Here is a 21,701-nt window from a genome sequence, read left to right as displayed (position 1 = left end):
GAAGGGTGTCAGATTTAGGGGCATTGTTATATCGCCCTCCATTTCTGATCTTTTATCCAGATAGAGCGTTTCTCAGAACTAAATCTGGGTATCTTCCCAAGGTGGTGTCTAAATTTCACCTTAACGAAGAAATTGTAGTCCCGGCTTTCCAGGAACCGGGCCTTTCTACGGGAGATGCATTGCTGGACGTTGTCTCGTACCAGTGCTATCAGAAAGACAGATTCTCTCTTCATTCTCTACGGATTTCACAAGAGAGGATGGCCTGCGGATAAGCAGACACTGGCGAGGTGGCTTCGGATGACTATTTCAGAAGCATATTCTCACGCTGATCTCCCTGTTCCGGCTAATGTCTCTGCTCACTCTACTCTCAAGGTAGGTCCATCAAGGACAGCACAACATGGTGCTTCAGCAGAACTGATATGTAAGGCAGCCACATGGTCTTCCATTAACAGATTCATTAGATATTATGCCGTGGATACCATTGCCTCTCGGGACGCTGAATTCGGGCGAAGGATTCTCCTGACCTATCAGGAGCGTCCCCACCACTAAATTGCTTTGGGAAATCCCAATGTTAACCTGTGGACCCTGACGGAGAAATATACGTTATGGTAAGAACTTACTGTTGATAACTGTAGTTCTCCTAAGTCTACAGAATCCACAGAAATCCCACCCTGATGCACCTGATTTGATGATCCTTTTACTCACTAACCTCTTCCTTGTACGGAAGGGAGTGCATGTGTGTGCTTCTCGCCTGATTAGGGCTATCTATGATGCTTATGCCTTAAGCTTTGGGGAAAAAATGATTTGTCTGAGCCAGGAGGCGGGGATATATGGACTTGCCCGTTGCATGCTGGGAGGCCGAAAAGCTTTGACCGATTGGTGCAAATCCGCTGTTGCTTCAGCATATCTCAATGTTATCCTGTGGATTTAAGAAAAATACCGTTATCAACGGTAAGTTCTTACCATAACGTATATTTCGGATTTTTTTGCTTTCAAGGCAACGCAAAAGGCAGGCTTTTGCACGCCAGGTTGTCACCAGCAAGGCGACTAAGTTGCAGACTAAGCAAGCCTGGATGTCCAGACACCAGACCCCCAAGCAGGGGTTCTACTGCGGTACCCCAGGGTGGGATGCTGACTTTTGCGATTCACAGCCTCATGGCGCCATTCAACTACAGACGACTTGGTGCAATACGTGGTCTCTCACGGGTATGCCCTCTCATTTGTGAGATGGCTCCTCCCAGCAGTTTTTTTGCACCAATCTTCCATCGGATCCAGGTGCAGCCATGGTGCTCCAAGGAGCTGTAAGGTCTTTACTGAACGTAGAAGTTATCCATGTTCCCCTGAGAACAACAGGGAATGGTTTTTACTCCCCCATCCCCCTTTTTGGAAACCAAATGTGACCTAACGGTCTATTCTCAATTTGAATTCTCTGAACAAGTTTTTGCGGTTGCCCAGGTTTCATAAGGAAACACTACAATTTATTGCTCTGGTGTCAGAGCCGTGGGACTTTATGGTGTCCATGGATGTTCGGGATGCCTACCTACACCTGCTAATCAGAGATTTCTCTGCTTTGCTGTTCTGTGACAGAATTATCCTTTGGGCTTGCTACGGCTCCACGGGTATTTACCAAGTAGATGGAGGTTATGGCAGCTAAGCTTCATTGTCAAGGGATCAGGGTGCTCCCATATTTGGACTACTTGTTGCTCCTGGCACAATCTCAGAAAGTTTTGCACCACCATCTTCAAATAACCATGGCCTTTACAGAAACTAATGGGTGGCTGATCAATTTGAAAAAGTCCTTCCTTGTCCCCTCAAACGGATGTTGCATCTAGGGGCTCTCCTGGATTCATAGGAACAGATGCTCTTTCTGCCAACGAACAAAATTGCAATCAAGGATTCGCAACTTACTGCACACTCCCCGGGTGTCCGTGCATTCAGCATTGCAGGTTCTGAGGTCTACGGTCTCCACTTTCGATATTGATGGTGGAGTATGCCCAGTTTCACTCCAGGCTCCTACAACATCTGATTCTATCTAAGTGTAACGGGCAGTATCATCAGATCAGAGCCCAAATGATAATACTGTCTCTGGAAGTGCGTCTGTGTCTCACCTGGTGGCTACAGATGTCACACTTGGACAAATGATGGCCATTCTGGATTGCCTGGTCCTCACCACATCTGCCAATCTCCGCAGATGGGGCGCGTCTTTTAAGTTTGGTGGACTCCAGCTGATAGTTGCTTGCCAGTCAATGTCCTAGGAATTCGGGCGGTATACAGAGCTCTCGTTCTGGCTCAGGATCTCCTCCAGGGCAAGGGGGCACTCGCAGCCATTTGGCTATGGCAAAGGTGGATTGCACTCTCCAGTGGGCCAAGGCTCACCTTCCGGCCATCTCGACTGTGTTTCTGTCAGGAATCCTCAACTGGGAAGCAGACTACCTCAGTCAGCAGGATGTCCACAACGGCGAATGGTCTCTGCCCCCCGAAGTGTTCCAGAACCTGGTAAACAGATGGGGTCTGCCGGTTGTAGACCTGATAGCCTCTCGTCACAATCGCAAGGTCCCAATCTACGGATCCAAGACCAGAGATCCACAGGCAGCCTTCGTGGATGCTCTATCAGTACGGTGGACCTCCCATCTGGGATTCCTGTTTACTCCGGTATCGTCGTTACCCAGAGTTCTTTACAAGTTCTAGTGGGAAAGAGGCACCGTGATACTGATAGCTCCTGCATGGCCCATGTGCCATTGGTGTGCAGATCTCTAGAATCTGTCAGTGAACATGCCATTCCTACTACCACAGCAACCAGACATTATCTTAAGGTCCCTATCTGCATTGAGACCTAGTTCGACTGTCTTTGGCTGCTTGGCTCTTGAGTCATCAGCCTTCAGAGCTAAGGGATTTTTAGCTGCAGTGGTACAGGCAATGCTGTGGGCTTGTAAGCCATCTCCAGCCCACATCTATTACTGGGGCTATGACCCTCATGCATTTAAGGTCTCCGGGGTACTGGCCTTTCTGCAGGCAGGGTTAGACCTTGGTGTTTTCCTAGCATCCCTGAAAGTACAAGTTTGTGCACTATCAGTGTGGTTTCAACTCCACATCCAGCCTCCCTTTGTGCATCCAGTAGCCCCCTGGGATTCATCCCTGGTCCTGGAAGCTCTTAAGACTTCCCCATTTGAGGCTTTAGAGTCAGTGGACCTTAAGTGGCTGTCGACAAAAGTGATATTTCTCCTGACTATTGCCTCTTCCAGAAGGGTGTTTGATTTAGGAGAGCTTTCCTGTCGTCCTCCATTTCTGATCTTCCATCAAGATAGTGCAGTTCTCAAGACCAAGGTGGATCACCTTCCTAAGACGGTGTCCGAGTTTCATCTAAATACGGAGATAGTAGTTTCAACCTTTCAGTTCCCGGATCTGTCGGTTGGAGAGGCCTTATTGGATGTGGTACGTGCACTAAGGATTTAAGTGGAACGTACCAGAGTGATCAGGAAAACAGTATCTCTATTTCTCTTACGTCCTTGGGGATACTGGTAATCCATGTAGTACCATGCGGTATAAACGGGTCCACTAGGAGCCTTTGGCACTTTAAGAAATTGATAGTGTGTGCTGGCTCCTCCTACCAGTCTCAGTTTAGAAAATGAGCCCGGAGGAGCCGCTCACGTCGCTGGAAGCTCCTGAAGAGTTTTTTGCATTTATTTTAGCTGTTATTTTCAGGCAGAACTGGATGGCACCAGCCTGCCTGCTTCGTGTGACTTAGGGGGTGGGGACGGCCCAACTTCTTGAAGGATTAATGGTCCCGTTCCCCGCTGACAGGACACTGAGCTCCTGAGGGAACTATTCGCAAGCCCCACCACGGCGAGCGTACATTCCCGCAGCACACAGCCACCCCTAACAGACCCAGAAGAATGAAGAGTGGTGAGTACTGAGCCAGCGTCCCGGTTAGCGGGGCGCCGGCCATTATGGCGACACAATGGTACGGAGACGCACTGCTTCTAAACGGGGCGGAATGCGTCTCCAGACACAGTACACAACTGCGTCTCAGTACACGGTACCCATTCTGGTAACACAGTCTTAAAGCGGGAAGACTGCACACCATTGAAGTGGCGGGGCTTCACTATGAGAGGATCCAGCAGCTCACCAGCGCCATTTTCCCTCTGCAGTGGACACAGACACTGACTGATAGGGACGCGCAACTCCTCCAGTGTGACTCCAAATTACCACAGTGGTACCAGGGTGTCATAGCAGGGGGGAGCGATTACTAGTGTACTAAGTCCCCTATCGGAGTACCCGGCTGAGCTTGGCATTAGCGGTGGGGGCTGGCTCCAAACAACTCTGTCTCCCCCTGCAGGGCTCTTTGTGGGTTAATTGTGCTTAACCTTTTCCTGTGTGTGTGCTGTCATATTTACATTGTCAGGCAAAGACTGTGTTTCTTGTACAGCGGAGTGTTCCTTTTCACCAGGGGGCTCACTACTGGGTACTCAGGGTTCACAGAATAGCGGGGCTGAACCAGAGTGGGATAATTCTCTGAAAGGAACGATCTTCAATTTTTCTACAAAATTGTCCCGCAATGAGAAAGAGACGCAATACTTAAAACAGTCTGTGGATGAGTTTATGAGCAGAGACTCAGTCCCCAAAACAGCGTCTCAATCCCCTTCCATTTGGCCGCAAAAGCGATCTCTGGACCATATCCTTCGGTCTGACTTTGATGCTGAAGGGTCAGACTTTGAGGAGGGTGAGGTATACTTGGTAAGGGGGGATGCGGCTCTGTCACAGGGGATAGAGACTCTTATAGAAGCTATCATAGATGTTCTGCATATTCCTGATAAGGTGTCAGGAGTGTGAGGAATCTTATTTTAATGTAAAAAAGAAGTCCTCAGTCACTTTTCCTGTGTCAAAGGAATTGAATACCCTATTTGAAGAAACATGGGTTAATCCTGATAAGAAATTTCAGATCCCTAAAAGGTTGCTCTCCTCTTTTCCCATTCCTCTGGAGGATAGAAAACAATTGAAAAATCCACCATAGTGGACGCATCACTCTCTAGGCTGTCACGAAAAATTGTATTGCCTGTTCCTGGTACAGCCTCCCTTAAAGACACGGCTGATCGTAAAATTGAGACTATACTCAAATCATTGTACACAGCTGCTGGGGTGGCCCAAAGACCCATTATTGCATGTGCGTAGATCACAAAAGTCATAGCAAAATGGTCAGGTAACCTAATTGAGGGGTTAGATTCCTTGTCTAGGGGGATAATGTTTTACTCCTGCAGCATATACAGGACTCTGCTAATTTTATGGTGGAAACCATGGAAGAGATAAAGTAGGCTTACTTAACGTACGCACCACCGCTATGGCAGTGTCGGCACGCAGGGGCTTGTGGCTACGCCAGTGGACTGCTGACGCGGACTCCAGGAAAGGCTTGGAAGGCCTACCATTCATAGGAGAGGCCTTGTTTGGAGATGAATTAGACAAATGGATTTTCGCAGCCCCCCCAACCAAGAAAACTTGTTCAGCTTCTAAGTTACAGTCCTTTCAGACGGCCAAGATCATGGGCAAATTCAGAGGTGCTTCTACGTCCTCCAGCAGCGCAAGAGGTAAACCACGCAAGCCAGCAACTGCAGGTCCTCAAAGACTTCAGCATGACGGTGGACCGCAATGCCTGGAAGGCTGTCAGGTGGGAGCCCAACTACAATTCTTTAGTCAGATCTGGTCAAGTTCTTGACAGGATCCCTGGGACATAGAACTTATTTCCCAGGGCTACAGGCTGGAGTTCCAAAAGCTCCCACCTCACAGATTCTTCAAATCAGGCTTGCCAGTTTCACAAAAGGCAAGTATACCATTAAAGTATACCATCTAAAAACTGGTACAGACTTTGGGCATTGTTCTAGTTCCACCTCATCTGCTCAACAAGGGGTACCATTCCAACTTGTTCATAGTACCAAAACCAGACTGTTCGGTAAGACCGATTCTGAACCTCAAGTCTTTGAACCCGTACTTACTAGTGTTCAAATTCAAGATAGAGTCTCTCAGGTCTGGAGGTAGGGGAATTCCTAGTGTCTCTGGATATCAAGGATGCGTACCTTCACATTCCGATCTGGCCGCCTCATCAGGCCTATCTACGGTTTGCACTGCAGGACTGTCAGTTCCAGGCCCTACCCTTTGGTCTCATCACGGCACCGAGGGTATTCACCAAGGTGATGGCAGAGATGATGTTTATACTCCACAAACAGGAGGTGAACATAATTCTGTACCTGGACGATCTTCTGATACAGGCACCATCCAGGGATAGGTTGCTGGACAGGATTGGTCTCTCAACCAAACTCCTCCATGATCACGGGTGTTCTGAACCTTCCGAAATCTCACCTCACCTAGATCCAACAAGGAGGCTCCCATTTCTGGGAATGATACTGGACACGGAGCCGCAGAAAGTGTTCCTTCCATTGGAAAAGGCATTGGTGATCCAGTCGATGGTTCGGGACATCCTGAAGCCAACCCGGGTGTCTGTGCATCTATGCATTCGCCTTCTCGGGAACATGGTGGCCTCTTATGAGGCTCTTCAATACGGAAGGTTTCAGGCAAAACCCTTCCAGCTAGATCTGTTGGACAGATGGTCCGAATCGCATCTTCACATGCACCAGAGGATCCGTCTGTCGCCAAAAGCCAGGATCTCCCTTCTGTGGTAGCTACAGACTTCTCACCTCGTCGAGGTTCGGAATTCTGAACTGGATTCTGTTAACCACTGATACAAGCCTCAGAGGTTGGGGAGCAGTCACTCAGGGGGTGCAGTTTCAAGGAAGATGGTTAAGTCACAAGTCGTCCTAACAATCAACATTCTGGAACTCGGGGCCATACACGACGCCCTTCTGCAGGCCTCACATATTCTTCAAGATCGGGCCATTCAGGTCCAGTCGGACAATGTGACGTCAGTGATGTACATAAACCGATGGGGCGTAACGAAGAGCAGAGCAGCAAGTTCAGAGGTGTCAAGAATTCTCCTCTGGGCAGAAAGAAACGCTGTGGTGTTGTCGGCGGTCTTCATTCTGGGTGTAGACAACTGGGAAGCAGACTTCCTCAGCAGACACGACCTGCACCCGGGGGAGTGGGGCCTTCATCCGGAGGTGTTCATCTGTTTGACAAGTCGATGGGAATATCCACAGATCGAGATGATGGCCTCTCGGCTTAACAAGAAGCTCAATCACGACTATAATCCAAGCCGGGAAGGGCGTAACGTCGAAGCATTACCATCGTATTTGGAAGAAATACGTCTCTTGGTGTGAGAGCAGAAATTATTCTGTGGTGGAATTTCATCTGGGATGTTTCCTGCTTTTATTGCAGGCTGGTGTGGACGTGGGCCTATGGCTGGGCTCCATAAAAGTCCAGATTTCAGGCTTGTCCATTTTCTTTAAAAAACAATTAGCTTCTCTCCCTGAGGTCCAGATGTTCTTGAAAGGTGTTCTGCACATCCAACCTCCCTTTGTGCCTCCCACGGCATCTTGGGATCTCAACGTGGTGCTGCAGTTACTACAATTGGACTGGTTTGAACCGTTACAGGAGGTGAATATAAAATATCTTACGTGGAAGACCGTCACATTGTTTGTCTTGGCTTCAGCAAGACGTGTGTCGGAATTGGGGGCCTTGTCTCATAATAGTCCCTATTTCATTTTCCATGAGGTCAGAGCTGAACTCGGAACTCGTCAGCAATTTCTTCCTAAAGTGGTGTCTGCGTTTCACATCAACCAACCTATTGTGGTTCCGGTTATCACTGACTCTTCTGCTACTTCAAAGTCTTTGGATGTTATGAGGGCTTTGAAGGTGTATGTGAAGAAAACAGCTCGTCACAGAAAAATTGACTCACTGTTTGTTCTTTATTATCCCAATAAGATTGGGTGCCCTGCTTCAAAGCAGTCTATTGCACTCTGGATCAGGCTTACTATCCAGCATGCTTATTCCACGGCAGGTTTGCCATGTCCAAAATCTGTACAGGCCCACTCTACTAGGTCGGTGGGTTCTTCCTGGGTGGCTGCCCGGGGTGTCTCGGCTTTACAGCTCTGCCGAACAGCTGCTTGGTCATGTATCAACACGTTTGCGAAGTTCTACAAGTTCGATACTTTGGCCTCTGAGGACCTTCAGTTTGGTCAATCAGTTCTGCAGGAATTTCAGCACTGAAACCAAAACAGGTGTCAGTGCATCACTGCACTCGAGTCCTGGGAAAGATGGTGGCATCTTACGAGGCCATTCCGTTCGGCAGGTTCCATGCGAGGCCTTCCAATGGGACCTACTGGACAAGTGGTCCGGGTCACATCTACAGATTAATCGGTTGATCACACTGTCCCCCAGGGCCAGGGTATCTCTCCTGTGGTGGCTGCAGAGTGCTCACCTTCTAGAGGGCCGCAGGCTCGGCATTCAAGACTGGGTTCTGGTGACCATGGACGCGAGCCTCCGAGGTTGGGGAGCAGTCACACAAGGAAGAAACTTCCAGGGTCTTTGGTCAAGTCAAGAAACTTGTCTTCACATCAACCTCCTGGAGCTGAGGGCCATATATAACGCCCTTCGTCAAGCGGAGACCTTGCTTCGTGACTTACCAGTTCTGATCCAGTCAGACATCACCGCAGTGGCTCATGTAAATCGTCAGGGCGGCACAAGGAGCAGAGTGGCAGTGGCGGAAGCCACCAGGATTCTTCGCTGGGCGGAAAATCATGTACGCACACTGTCAGCAGTGTTCATTCAGGGAGTGGACAACTGGGAAGCAGACTTCCTCAGCAGACACGACCTGCATCCAGGAGAGTGGGGACTTCATCAGGAAGTCTTCGCACAGATTGCAAGTCAGTGGGGACTGCCCCAGATAGACATGATGGCGTCCCGCCTCAACAAAAAGCTGCAGAGGTATTGCGCCAGGTCAAGAGACCCTCAGGCGGTAGCTGTGGACGCCCTAGTGACACCGTGGGTGTTCCAGTCGGTCTATGTGTTTCCTCCTCTTGGTACATCCGTATGGTACTAAATGGACCCCAGTATCCTCTAGGACAGAGCTGGCCAAACCAGTCCTCGAGATCTACCAACAGTTCACATTTTCCAGAACACCTAGCTGGTGCTCAGGTGTAGTCATTACTAATTAAGATGTGCTGCATTCATTCCTAACTGACAATTCTACAGATCTCCAGGAGGACTGGAAAACATGAACTGTTGGTAGATCTCGAGGACCGGTTTGGCCAGCCCTGCTCTAGGACGTAAGAGAAAATATGATTTCAATTACCTACCGGTAAATCCTTTTCTCGTAGTCCATAGAGGATACTGGGCGCCCTCCTAGTGCTTCGTTCTTCCTGCAATATTACTTGGTTAAGTAATGTTGGTTCAGCCGTTGCTGTTCTTGCTTTTAAGTTTGGTTAGCTTGGTTTCCTCTTGTGTGTGCTGGTTCGGAATCTCACCACTATCCTTCTCTCAAAGTATGTCCGTCTCCTCGGGCACAGTTTCCTACACTGAGTCTGGTTGGAGGGGCATATAGGGAGGAGCCAGCCCACACTATCAAATTCTTAAAGTGCCCATGGCTCCTAGTGGACCCATCTATACCCCATGGTACTAAATGGACCATAGTATCACCTACGGACTACGAGAAAAGGATTTACCGGTAGGTAATTAAAATCCTATTTTCTGTTCGAGCTTCCCTTGGGCTCCAACAGAAGTCTGTGTTTACTGCAGCCTGTGTGCTATAATTGAATTGCCCCAGCAGATGAATGTCTGCGATAATTAACCTTGGCTAATTGAATTCGGCCATTAATGTTTGTACAAAAACAATAATGCCAACAAAATATGCACAAGTACATTTATTTATTAAATTATTTATATACAGTAGCGCATACATATTTTGCAAAGAATATTTCTCTTACGTCCTAGAGGATGCTGGGGTCCATTTTAGTACCATGGGGTATAGACTGTTCCGCAGGAGCCTTCAGCACTTTAAGACTTTTTAACAGTGTGAACTGGCTCATCCCTCTATGCCCCTCCTCCAGACCTCAGTTTAGAAAATGTGCCTGGGAGACTGGCTGCACACCAGTGGAGCTCTACAGAGTTCTGCTGGAAAAGACTTTGTTAGGTTTTTTTATGTTTACAGAGAAGCTGCTGGCAACAGCTTTCCTGCTTCGTGGGACTTCGGGGGGGGGGGGGGGGGGGAGTAGAAACCAACTTCTCAGTTAGTTTAATGGCTCTGCTTCCGCTGACAGGACACCATTAGCTCCTGAAGGGTATTGAACACAGCCCTTGCCTGGCTGCTGCTCACTCCCACAGCACTGCCGCCACCCCCTAACAGAGCCAGAAGTCAGAAGGCTGGTGGGTATTTACCGGAGACCTGCAGAGAAAGATGGAATCCTTGAGAGCGGTGATTTCCAGCTTGGAAGAAAAGGAATTTCTGGTGTCAGTGGACATCAAGGATGCTTACTTGCATGTCCCCATTTACCCACCACATCAAGCAAACAAGGAGTCAACATAATTCCATACTTGGACGTTCTCCTTATAAAAGCGAGATCCAGGGACAAGCTTATCCAAAACACAGCGTTATCCCTGACGGTACTTCAACAGCACAGTTGGATCATCAACTTTCCAAAATCTCAGTTGGAAACGACGATGAGATTATCATTTTTGGGAATGATACTGGACACCGAGGTACAGAGAGTATTTCTACCGGTGGAAAAGGCTCAGGAGATCCAGAGCATGGTCAAACAACTTTTGAGACCAAGAATAGTATCAATTCATCAGTGCATTTGCCTGTTGGGGAAAATGGTAGTGGCTTACGAGGCGCTACAATATGGCCGATTCCATGCCAGGGTATTCCAGTGGGACCTACTGGACAAGTGGTCAGGGTCGCATCTCCACATGCATCAAAGGATAATCTTGTCAGCGAAAGCCAGAATTTCGCTCCTGTGGTGGCTACAAATTTCTCACCTCCTGGAGGGACGCAGGTTCGGGATTCAGGCCTGGATCCTGGTAACCATGGATGCAAGTCTCCAAAGATGGGGAGCAGTCACGCAAAGAGAAAACTTCCAAGGAAGATGGTCAAGTCAAGAAACTCGCCTTCACATAAACATTCTTGAGCTGAGAGCTGTGTACAACAGCCTTCATCAAGCGGCACACCTTCTTCAAAATCGTCCCATACAGATCCAGTCAGACAATGTAACGGCAGTAGCTTACATAAACCGTCAAGGTGGAACAAAAAGCAGAGCGGCAATGGCAGAGTTGACAAAGATACTCCTCTGGGCAGAAAGACATGCAAAAGCTCTGTCGGCAATTTTCATTCTGGGAGTGGACAACTGGAAGCAGACTTCCTCAGCAGACACGATCTCCATCCAGGAGAATGGGGCCTCCACCCAGCAGTCTTTGCGGAGGTGGCTAGTCATTGGGGCGTTCCTCAAGTGGATATGATGGCATCACGCCTCAACAAGAAGCTTCAGATATATTGTTCCAGGTCGAGAGACCCACAAGCAATAGCAATAGATGCACTGGTGACTCAGTGGGTGTTTCAGTCGGTGTATCTGTTCCCTCCACTTCCACTTATTCCAAAAGTTCTCAAGATCATCAGAAGAACAAGAGTTCGAGCAATACTCATTGCTCCAGACTGGCCAAGGAGGGCTTGGTATCCAGATCTTCAAGAGTTATTACTGGAAGATCCTAGGCCTCTTCGCGAGGACCTGCTTCAGCAGGGGCTGTTAGTTTATCAGGACTTACCGCGGCTGCGTTTGATGGCATGGCTGTTGAGCGCCAGATCCTAGCCCGTAAGGGTATTCCCAATGAAGTCATTCCCACACTTATTCTGGCCAGGAAAGGGGTAACGTCCAAACATTACCATCGTATTTGGAGAAAATATGTATCTTGGTGTGAATCCAAGAAGTCTCCTGCGGTGGAGTTTCAATTAGGACGACTTCTCCTATTTCTACAGGCGGGTGTGGATGCTGGCTTGAGATTAGCATCTATCAAGGTTCAGATTTCGGCCTTGTCAGTTTTCTTTCAGCTTCTCTTCCTGAGGTCCAGACGTTCGTGAAGGGGGTTCTGCGCATCCAACCTCCCTTTGTGCCTCCTGCGGCGCCATGGGATCTTAATGTGGTGTTGCAGTTCCTTAAATCGGACTGGTTTGAGCCTCTACAAGAGGTAGAGTTGAAGTTTCTCACTTGGAAAGTGGTCATGCTGTTGGCCTTGGCCTCAGGCAGACGAGTGTCTGAGTTAGGAGCTCTCTCACACAAGAGTCCTTACTTAATATTTCATGAAGATAGGGCTGAACTGAGAACACGTCAGCACTTTCTTCCGAAGGTTGTGTCTGCTTTTCATATCAACCAACCTGTGATGGTGCCAGTGGCTTCTGACACCTCAGCCGTCTCAAAGTCCTTGGATGTCGTCAGAGCATTGAGGATTTATGTTGCAAGGACGGCTAGGATAAGGAAAACAGAATCTTTGTTTGTCCTCTATGACCCCAACAATATTGGGGGTCCTGCTTCTAAGCAGACTATTGCGCGCTGGATCAGGGGGTACCATTCAGCACGCTCATTCCACGGCAGGATTGCCGTTATCGACTTTCATAAAAGCCCACTCTACTAGGAAAGTGGGTTCGTCCTGGTCGGCTGCCCGGGGTGTCTCGGCTTTGCAAATCTGCCGAGCTGCTACTTGGTCAGGTGCATACATGTTTGCTAAGTTTTATAAGTTTGACACCTTGGCTGCTGACGACCTAAAATTTGATCAGTCAGTTCTGCAGGAACATTAGCACTTTCCCGCCCGTACTGGGAGCTTTGGTACATCCCCATGTTACTAAAATGGACCCCAGCATCCTCTAGGACGTAAGAGAAAATAGGATTTTAATAACTTACCGGTAAATCCTTTTCTCGTAGTCCGTAGAGGATGCTGGGCGCCCGCCCATTGCTAATTTTTTCCTGCCGATTACGTTTATCTTTTTGCACACGTGTTAGATGTTCACAGCTGTTGCGTTATACATGCTGGTTGGCATGAGTTATGTTAAAGGCCATGTTAGCCGACATGTTTTTTGTGTATGGTGTGAGCTGGTGTCAATCTCGCCACAAGTTTATTAGTAATTCCTCTCTCGAAAAAGTACGTCTCCTCGGGCACAGTTCCTATACTGAGGTCTGGATAAGGGGCATAGAGGGAGGAGCCAGTTCACACTGTTAAAAAGTCTTAAAGTGCCGAAGGCTCCTGCGGAACCGTCTATACCCCATGGTACTAAAATGGACCCCAGCATCCTCTACGGACTACGAGAAAAAGGATTTACCGGTAGGTTATTAAAATCCTATTTTCGTCTTTTTACATTGAATATATAGTCAAATAAATTCTTGCCCAGTGGAGCTTACAGTCTATATACCCTACCACATCACCAAATAAACTAGAGGTATTATTGTTTTTGTTAGAAGCCAGTTATCCTACAGTACCTGTATTGTACCTGTGTTTGGATTGTGGAAGAAAACTGAAGCATGCAAGCCGAAGAACCTGCAAAGCCACACATATAGGCACTTGTGGGTAATCATGCCCAAGACCTCAGTGTTGTGAAGCACAAATTAATCACTGCTGCACCATGCTGCCCATTTAGTCATATAGAAAATGTGGTGACACCAATTCATACAATTTCACTGATCTCGTTGAACAAAAAAAAATTGGGGTCCTACTCCACTTTCTGAGTCCTCACACACACACATTATGGGGGTTAGGGGCAGGCAGTACTGGGGGTTTGGAGGGCGTACTCAATACCGTACACAGTATATCTATCTACATACCTGTGTGTGTGTGTGTGTGTGTGTGTGTGTGTGTGGGTCTATAGATATAGAGATATATATATTATATATATATATACATATATATTTCTCCAAAGTCTGCTGGCACTCCATATACTTACAACTTGATCAGGTGCTCTGTACAAGAAACCGCAATACTTACCCACAATAGAACGTCAGTCTGAGACTGTCACTGAATCTAAACGGTTGTATAGACCAGGAGTGGTTAATACAACCGTTTTGAATCAGCGAAAGTCTCTGAGTGTCGTTCAATTGGTGTATAAGTGTGTGTGTCGCCCGGTGCCTCCAAAAACTGTATTCATAGTATATCCAATACTGTGCAGCAATCCATGCTATAGGAAAACGGATATCAATCGATTGGAACGTTGATCTCCATTACCACTGAGTCAAGTGTTTTTCTATAACCGGGACTGCTGCATTTTTTTTAATATGATAGCTATGTGAAATTACCTCCTCTACCTCTGATATTGATGAGTATAATGCAGCTATAATATATAGAATTGATGACTAAGACTTATTTAACTTTTTTTGAGCTTTCAAAAAAAGGTGATGTGATTGTTTACTTGAATATGCCCTGCACTGGGCATTCTCTAGTGCTATTTCTCTTACGTCCTAGAGGATGCTGGGGACTCCGTAAGGACCATGGGGATAGACGGGCTCCGCAGGAGACATGGGCACTTTAAGAAAGACTTTAGGTATGGGTGTGCACTGGCTCCTCCCTCTATGACCCTCCTCCAGACCTCAGTTTACTACTGTGCCCAGAGGAGACTGGGTGCATTACAGGGAGCTCTCCTGAGTTTCCTGAAAGAAAGTATTTTGTTAGGTTTTTGTATTTTCAGGGAGCCTGCTGGCAACAGACTCCCTGCATCGTGGGACTGAGGAGAGAGAAGCAGACCTACTTCTGTGAGTTTCAAGGCTCTGCTACTTAGGCTACTGGACACAATTAGCTCCAGAGGGATCGGTACGCAGGTCTCACCCTGGTACGCAGGTCTCACCCTCGCCGTCCGTCCCAGAGCCGCGCCGCCGTCCTCCTCGCAGAGCCGGAAGATAGAAGCCGGGTGAGTATGAGAAGTAAGAAGACTTCAGAGGCGGCAGAAGACTTCAGATCTACACTGAGGTAACGCACAGCAGTAAAGCTTTGCGCCATTGCTCCCACACAGCACACACAGGCAGACACTGTAAGGGGGGGGGGGGGGGACCTTGTTTTCTGGCAAAAGTATATATATACAGCTGGGCACTGTATATATAAAGAGCCCCAGCCAGGTTTTTTACATATTTGAGCGGGACAGAAGCCCGCCGCTGAGGGGGCGGGGCTTCTTCCTTAGCACTCACCAGCGCCATTTTCTCCACAGCACAGCGCTGAGAGGAAGCTCCCTGGACTCTCCCCTGCTTATCCACGGTGAATGAGGGTTTTAAAGAAGGGGGGGGCACATATTTGGCGCAATATACAGATTACAGCGCTATCTAGGTAAACATATTGTGTTTTTTCCTGGGTCATATAGCGCTGGGTGTGTGCTGGTATACTCTCTCTCTGTCTCTCCAAAGGGCCTTGTGGGGGAACTGTCTTCAGATAAGAGGATTCCATGAGTGTGTGGTGTGTTGGTACGCGTGTGTCGACATGTCTGAGGTAGAAGGCTTTCCGGGGGAGGAGGAGGAGAAAATTAATGTGGTGTCTCCGTCGACAACGCCGACACCTGACTGGATGGATATGTGGAATGTTTTAAGTGCTAATGTAAATTTATTGCACAAAAGATTAGACAAAGCGTAAGCTAGGGAACAGCCAGGGAATCAACCCATGTCTGTCTCTATGTCGCAGGGACCTTTCGGGGTCTCAAAAGCGTCCACTATCCCAAATAGTAGACACAGATACCGACACGGATTCTGACTCCAGTGACGACTACGATGATGCAAAGTTACAGCCAAAATTTACTAAATGTATTCGATATATGATTATTGGAATAAAGGATGTTTTGCATATCACAGAGGAACCCCCTGTCCCTGACACGAGGGTACACATGTATAAGGAAAAGAAACCTGAAGTAACCTTTCCTCCCTCACATGAGCTGAACGAGTTATGTGAAAAAGCTTGGGAATCTCCAGACAAAAAACTGCAGATTCCCAAAAGGATTCTTATGGCGTATCCTTTCCCACCAAAGGACAGGATACGGTGGGAATCCTCCCCTAGGGTGGACAAAGCGTTGACACGCTTATCCAAGAAGGTAGCGCTGCCATCCCAGGATACGGCTACCCTCAGGGATCCTTCTGATCGCAAGCAGGAGGTTACCTTGAAGTCCATTTACACGCATTCTGGTACCTTACTCAGACCGGCTATTGCGTCGGCCTGGGTGTGTAGCGCTGTAGCAGCATGGACGGATACCTTATCAGCGGAAATTGAAACCCTGGATAAGGATACCATCTTATTGACCCTAGGACATATAAAAGATGCTGTCTTATATATGAGAGATGCTCAAAGAGACATTGGTCTATTGGGTTCTAGAATCAACGCTATGTCGATTTCTGCTAGAATAGTCCTATGGACCCGGCAATGGACAAGTGATGCCGACTCAAAGAGGCATATGGAGGTTTTACCTTACAAGGGTGAGGAATTGTTTGGAGAAGGTCTCTCAGACCTGGTCTCCACAGCTACAGCTGGTAAATCCAATTTTTTACCTTATATTCCCTCACAGCCTAAGAAAGCGCCACATTATCAGATGCAGTCCTTTCGGTCACAGAGAAACAAGAAAGTATGAGGTGCGTCCTTTCTTGCCAGAGGTAAGGGCAGAGGAAAGAAGCTGCACAACACAGCTAGTTCCCAGGAACAGAAGTCCTCCCGGCCTCTACAAAATCCACCGCATGACGCTGGGGCTCCGCTACGGGAGTCCGCCCCAGTGGGGGCACGTCTTCGACTTTTCAGCCACATCTGGGTTCACTCACAGGTGGATCCCTGGGCAGTAGAAATTGTTTCTCAGGGTTACAAGCTGGAATTCGAAGAGGTGCCTCCTCGCCGGTTTTTCAAATCGGCCCTGCCAGCTTCTCCCTCAGAAAGGGAGTTAGTGTTAAATGCAATTCACAAATTGTATCTTCAACAGGTGGTGGTCAAGGTTCCCCTACTGCAACAAGGGAGGGGATATTACTCAACCCTGTTTGTAGTCCCGAAACCGGACGGTTCGGTCAGACCCATTTAAAATCCCTGAACCTATGCTTGAAAAGGTTCAAGTTCAAGATGGAATCACTCAGAGCGGTCATCGCCAGCCTGGAAGGGGGGTATTTTATGGTATCCCTAGACATAAAGGATACATTCATGTTCCAATATATCTACCTCATCAGGCGTACCTGAGATTTGCGGTACAGGATTGTCATTACCAATTTCAGACGTTGCCGTTTGGGCTTTCCACGGCCCCGAGGATTTTCACCAAGGTAATGGCGGAAATGATGGTGCTCCTGCGCAAGCAGGGGGTCACAATTATCCCGTACTTGGACGATCTCATAAAAGCGAGATCAAGAGAGCAGTTGCTGAGCAGCGTGTCACTTTCGCTGAGAGTGTTACAGCAACACGGCTGGATTCTCAATATCCCGAAATCGCAGCTGGTTCCTACGACTCGTCTGACCTTCTTGGGCATGATTCTGGATACGGACCAGAAAAGGGTTTATCTTCCAACGGAAAAGGCTCAAGAACTCATGACTCTGGTCAGGAACCTGTTGAAACCAAAACAGGTGTCAGTGCATCACTGCACTCGAGTCCTGGGAAAGATGGTGGCATCTTACGAGGCCATTCCGTTCGGCAGGTTCCATGCGAGGCCTTCCAATGGGACCTACTGGACAAGTGGTCCGGGTCACATCTACAGATTAATCGGTTGATCACACTGTCCCCCAGGGCCAGGGTATCTCTCCTGTGGTGGCTGCAGAGTGCTCACCTTCTAGAGGGCCGCAGGCTCGGCATTCAAGACTGGGTTCTGGTGACCATGGACGCGAGCCTCCGAGGTTGGGGAGCAGTCACACAAGGAAGAAACTTCCAGGGTCTTTGGTCAAGTCAAGAAACTTGTCTTCACATCAACCTCCTGGAGCTGAGGGCCATATATAACGCCCTTCGTCAAGCGGAGACCTTGCTTCGTGACTTACCAGTTCTGATCCAGTCAGACATCACCGCAGTGGCTCATGTAAATCGTCAGGGCGGCACAAGGAGCAGAGTGGCAGTGGCGGAAGCCACCAGGATTCTTCGCTGGGCGGAAAATCATGTACGCACACTGTCAGCAGTGTTCATTCAGGGAGTGGACAACTGGGAAGCAGACTTCCTCAGCAGACACGACCTGCATCCAGGAGAGTGGGGACTTCATCAGGAAGTCTTCGCACAGATTGCAAGTCAGTGGGGACTGCCCCAGATAGACATGATGGCGTCCCGCCTCAACAAAAAGCTGCAGAGGTATTGCGCCAGGTCAAGAGACCCTCAGGCGGTAGCTGTGGACGCCCTAGTGACACCGTGGGTGTTCCAGTCGGTCTATGTGTTTCCTCCTCTTCCTCTCATCCCAAAGGTGTTGAGAATAATAAGAAAAAGAGGAGTACAGACAATTCTCATTGTTCCAGATTGGCCACGAAGGGCCTGGTATCCGGATCTGCAGGAGATGCTCACGTAAGATCCGTGGCCTCTTCCTCTAAGACAGGACCTGTTGCAACAGGGGCCCTGTCTGTTCCAAGACTTACCGCGACTCCGTTTGACGGCATGGCGGTTTAACGCCGGATCCTAGCGGAAAAGGGCATTCTGGATGATGTCATTCCTACTCTGATAAAGGCTAGGAAGGACGTGACAGCTAAACATTATCACCGTATATGGCGAAAATATGTTTCTTGGTGTGAGGCCAGGAATGCTCCTACGGAAGAATTCCATCTGGGCCGTTTCCTTCACTTCCTATAGACTGGAGTGAATTTGGGCCTAAAATTAGGCTCCATTAAGGTTCAGATTTCGGCCTTATCCATTTTCTTTCAAAAAGAATTGGCTTCTCTCCCAGAAGTACAGACTTTTGTGAAGGGAGTGCTGCATATTCAGCCTCCTTTTGTACCTCCGGTGGCGCCTTGGGACCTTAACGTGGTGTTGAGTTTCCTTAAGTCACACTGGTTTGAACCACTTAAAACGGTAGAGTTAAAATATCTCACTTGGAAAGTGGTTATGTTGTTAGCCTTGGCTTCGGCTAGGCGAGTGTCGGAATTGGCGGCTTTGTCTCATAAAAGCCCCTATCTAATTTTCCTTATGGATAGAGCGGAATTGCGGACCCGTCCTCAATTTTTGCCTAAGGTGGTGTCATCTTTTCATATGAACCAACCTATTGTGGTGCCTGTGGCTACACGAGACTTGGAGGATTCCGAGTCTCTTGATGTGGTCAGGGCTTTGAAAATTTACGTGGCCAGAACGGCTAGAGTCAGAAAAACAGAAGCACTGTTTGTCCTGTATGCAGCCAACAAGGTTGGCGCTCCTGCTTCAAAGCAGACTATTGCTCGCTGTATCTGTAACACGATTCAGCAGGCACATGCGACGGCTGGATTGCCGTTACCAAAATCGGTCAAGGCCCATTCCACTAGGAAGGTGGGCTCGTCTTGGGCGGCTGCCCGAGGGGTCTCGGCACTACAGCTGTGTCGAGCTGCTACTTGGTCGGGTTCAAACACCTTTGCAAAGTTCTGTAAGTTTGATACCCTGGCTGAGGAGGACCTCCTGTTTGCTCAATCGGTGCTGCAGAGTCATCCGCACTCTCCCGCCCGTTTGGGAGCTGTGGTATAATCCCCATGGTCCTTACGGAGTCCCCAGCATCCTCTAGGACGTAAGAGAAAATAAGATTTTAAACCTACCGGTAAATCTTTTTCTCATAGTCCGTAGAGGATGCTGGGCGCCCGTCCCAAGTGCAGACTACTTCTGCAAGACCTGTATATAGTTTTGCTTACAAAAGGGTTATGTTATAGTTTTCATCGGTCTCCGACTGATGCTATGTTGTTTTTTCATACTGTTAACTGGTTAGTTTATCGCAAGTTATACGGTGTGAATGGTGTGGGCTGGTATGAATCTTGCCCTTGGTTTAACAAAAATCCTTTCCTCGTATTGTCCGTCTCCTCTGGGCACAGTTTCTCTAACTGAGGTCTGGAGGAGGGGCATAGAGGGAGGAGCCAGTGCACACCCATACCTAAAGTCTTTCTTAAAGTGCCCATGTTTCCTGCGGAGCCCGTCTATCCCCATGGTCCTTACGGAGTCCCCAGCATCCTCTACGGACTACGAGAAAAAAGATTTACCGGTAGGTTTAAAACCTTATTTTTTCTCTTTTTATGTATGACCTGGCACCCACATTTCAAAGATTTAATGTGTGTGCGGTTTTAAAATTGTTTTTATATATATATATATATATATATATATATATATATATATATATATATAATCCTCCAGGCTATGGCACTCAGCGGACTCCTTTATGAAATAAAACTCCAACAGCAATTTGCTACTGTGCAACGTTTCGGCTTTAATTAGCCGTTTTCAAGCAACATCATAAACCATGTGTAATACAATAAACATTTAAATACCCTTACCTTCACATCTCGTGTCTGCAGCTCCCTCCCACGATCCGCATACGTCACTTCCGGCTTCCGGGTGCAGCATCGTTGTCCCTCCGCACAGTACTCACTGTGCGTTGTCATGGCAACCCGCCGCTAACCGCAGCGGCTGAGGACGCCACGCTCCCTCATCAGTGCTGGCATATGAGGTTTCCCGTGCTTCCCCGGGGCCAGCATGTAGGACCATCTGCTGGTAGCGCGGTCGGGATCACTGAGCAACGTCACATGAAAGAAAAAACACCCAGTGAATACAAAACATTTAAAAACAATAACATTAAAAACAAAAGGTTACTCAGTTTACAATGTCACAGAACCTGTAATGGATGATACTGTATATTCCCTGAGGGCAACATTCTTTTAAGTATAAATCCTGAACTGGTTACAAAAATACACTTAGGTTTAATTGATCGTTTAACCCTTTAGGTTTTACTGTGTCTAACAGGTGAATCCACCTGGCCTCACATTGTAGGAGCTTCTTATGTCGGTCCCCCAATCTACCGTCATCAGGGATATGGTCTATAATCATATGTCGTAAATTGGCCATGTTGTGCCTGGCCTCTTTGAAGTGTCTGGCAATAGGTTGTTCAGACCCTTTGCCACCCAATGCCGCTCTAATTGCGGTTCTATGTAGGGTCATCCGTTCCCGACAGGTCCGGATGGTTTTCCCTACATAACAAAGTCCGCATGGACATTTAATCAAATAGACAATATACGAACTCGTGCATGTTACAGCATGTCTGATTTCATACCTGCGGCCTGTATGAGGATGGAAAAAATATTTGCCAGCCATCATATGGCTGCAGGTAGTGCAACCTGTGCATTTGTGACAACCATTGCTGCGTCTGGTTGTACCGCCCCTCGATTGCACTTGTTTAGTAATATCCGCATGCATGGTCCAATATCTGATATTCTTTCCCCTCTGGTAGCAGTGCCTAATTCTTGTGTGTTTCAAACTCTTGATATCATTCTGTATCATAGGCCATAAATTAGTACTGCTGTCTCTAATTTTTTTATGTGCTTTGGTATATTTATGGACCCAATTTAAGGCATTCACAGAGTCATCCTTCTTGCTTTTCAGAAGGGTACTCTGTCTAGATCCCAGAGATACTTTGTTTCTGGCAGCCTTAAGTGTATCATCTTTGTAACCTCGTTCCCTGAATTTATTAGTCATGATATCAAGATTGCTGTCCAGCAACCTTGTATCACTGGTAATCCTCTTTACCCTCAAAAATTGAGAGTATGGAAGGCTGTTAATTGTGGCCTGTGGGTGAAAACTGTCTGCCCTTAACAGAGTATTTCTGTCTGTGTTTTTCGAATATATGCCAGTATGAATCTTATTGTCTCGATCCAATTGGA

The 21,701-nt window shown here is 47.9% G+C and overlaps 1 protein-coding gene across 5 annotated transcripts in view; it reads left to right on the top strand.

The window, feature by feature from the left end:
- POLA1 (DNA polymerase alpha 1, catalytic subunit) overlaps positions 1–21,701 on the top strand; it is a 1,252,649-nt gene that overhangs the window by 860,250 nt on the left and 370,698 nt on the right. The gene's annotated exons all lie outside the window — the stretch shown is intronic.

This window comes from Pseudophryne corroboree, chromosome 2 (assembly GCF_028390025.1).
Source record: "Pseudophryne corroboree isolate aPseCor3 chromosome 2, aPseCor3.hap2, whole genome shotgun sequence".
Taxonomy (NCBI): domain Eukaryota; kingdom Metazoa; phylum Chordata; class Amphibia; order Anura; family Myobatrachidae; genus Pseudophryne; species Pseudophryne corroboree.
The sequence above is the reverse complement of the archived record's forward strand: the minus strand, read 5'-3'. Positions and strand labels throughout refer to the sequence as shown.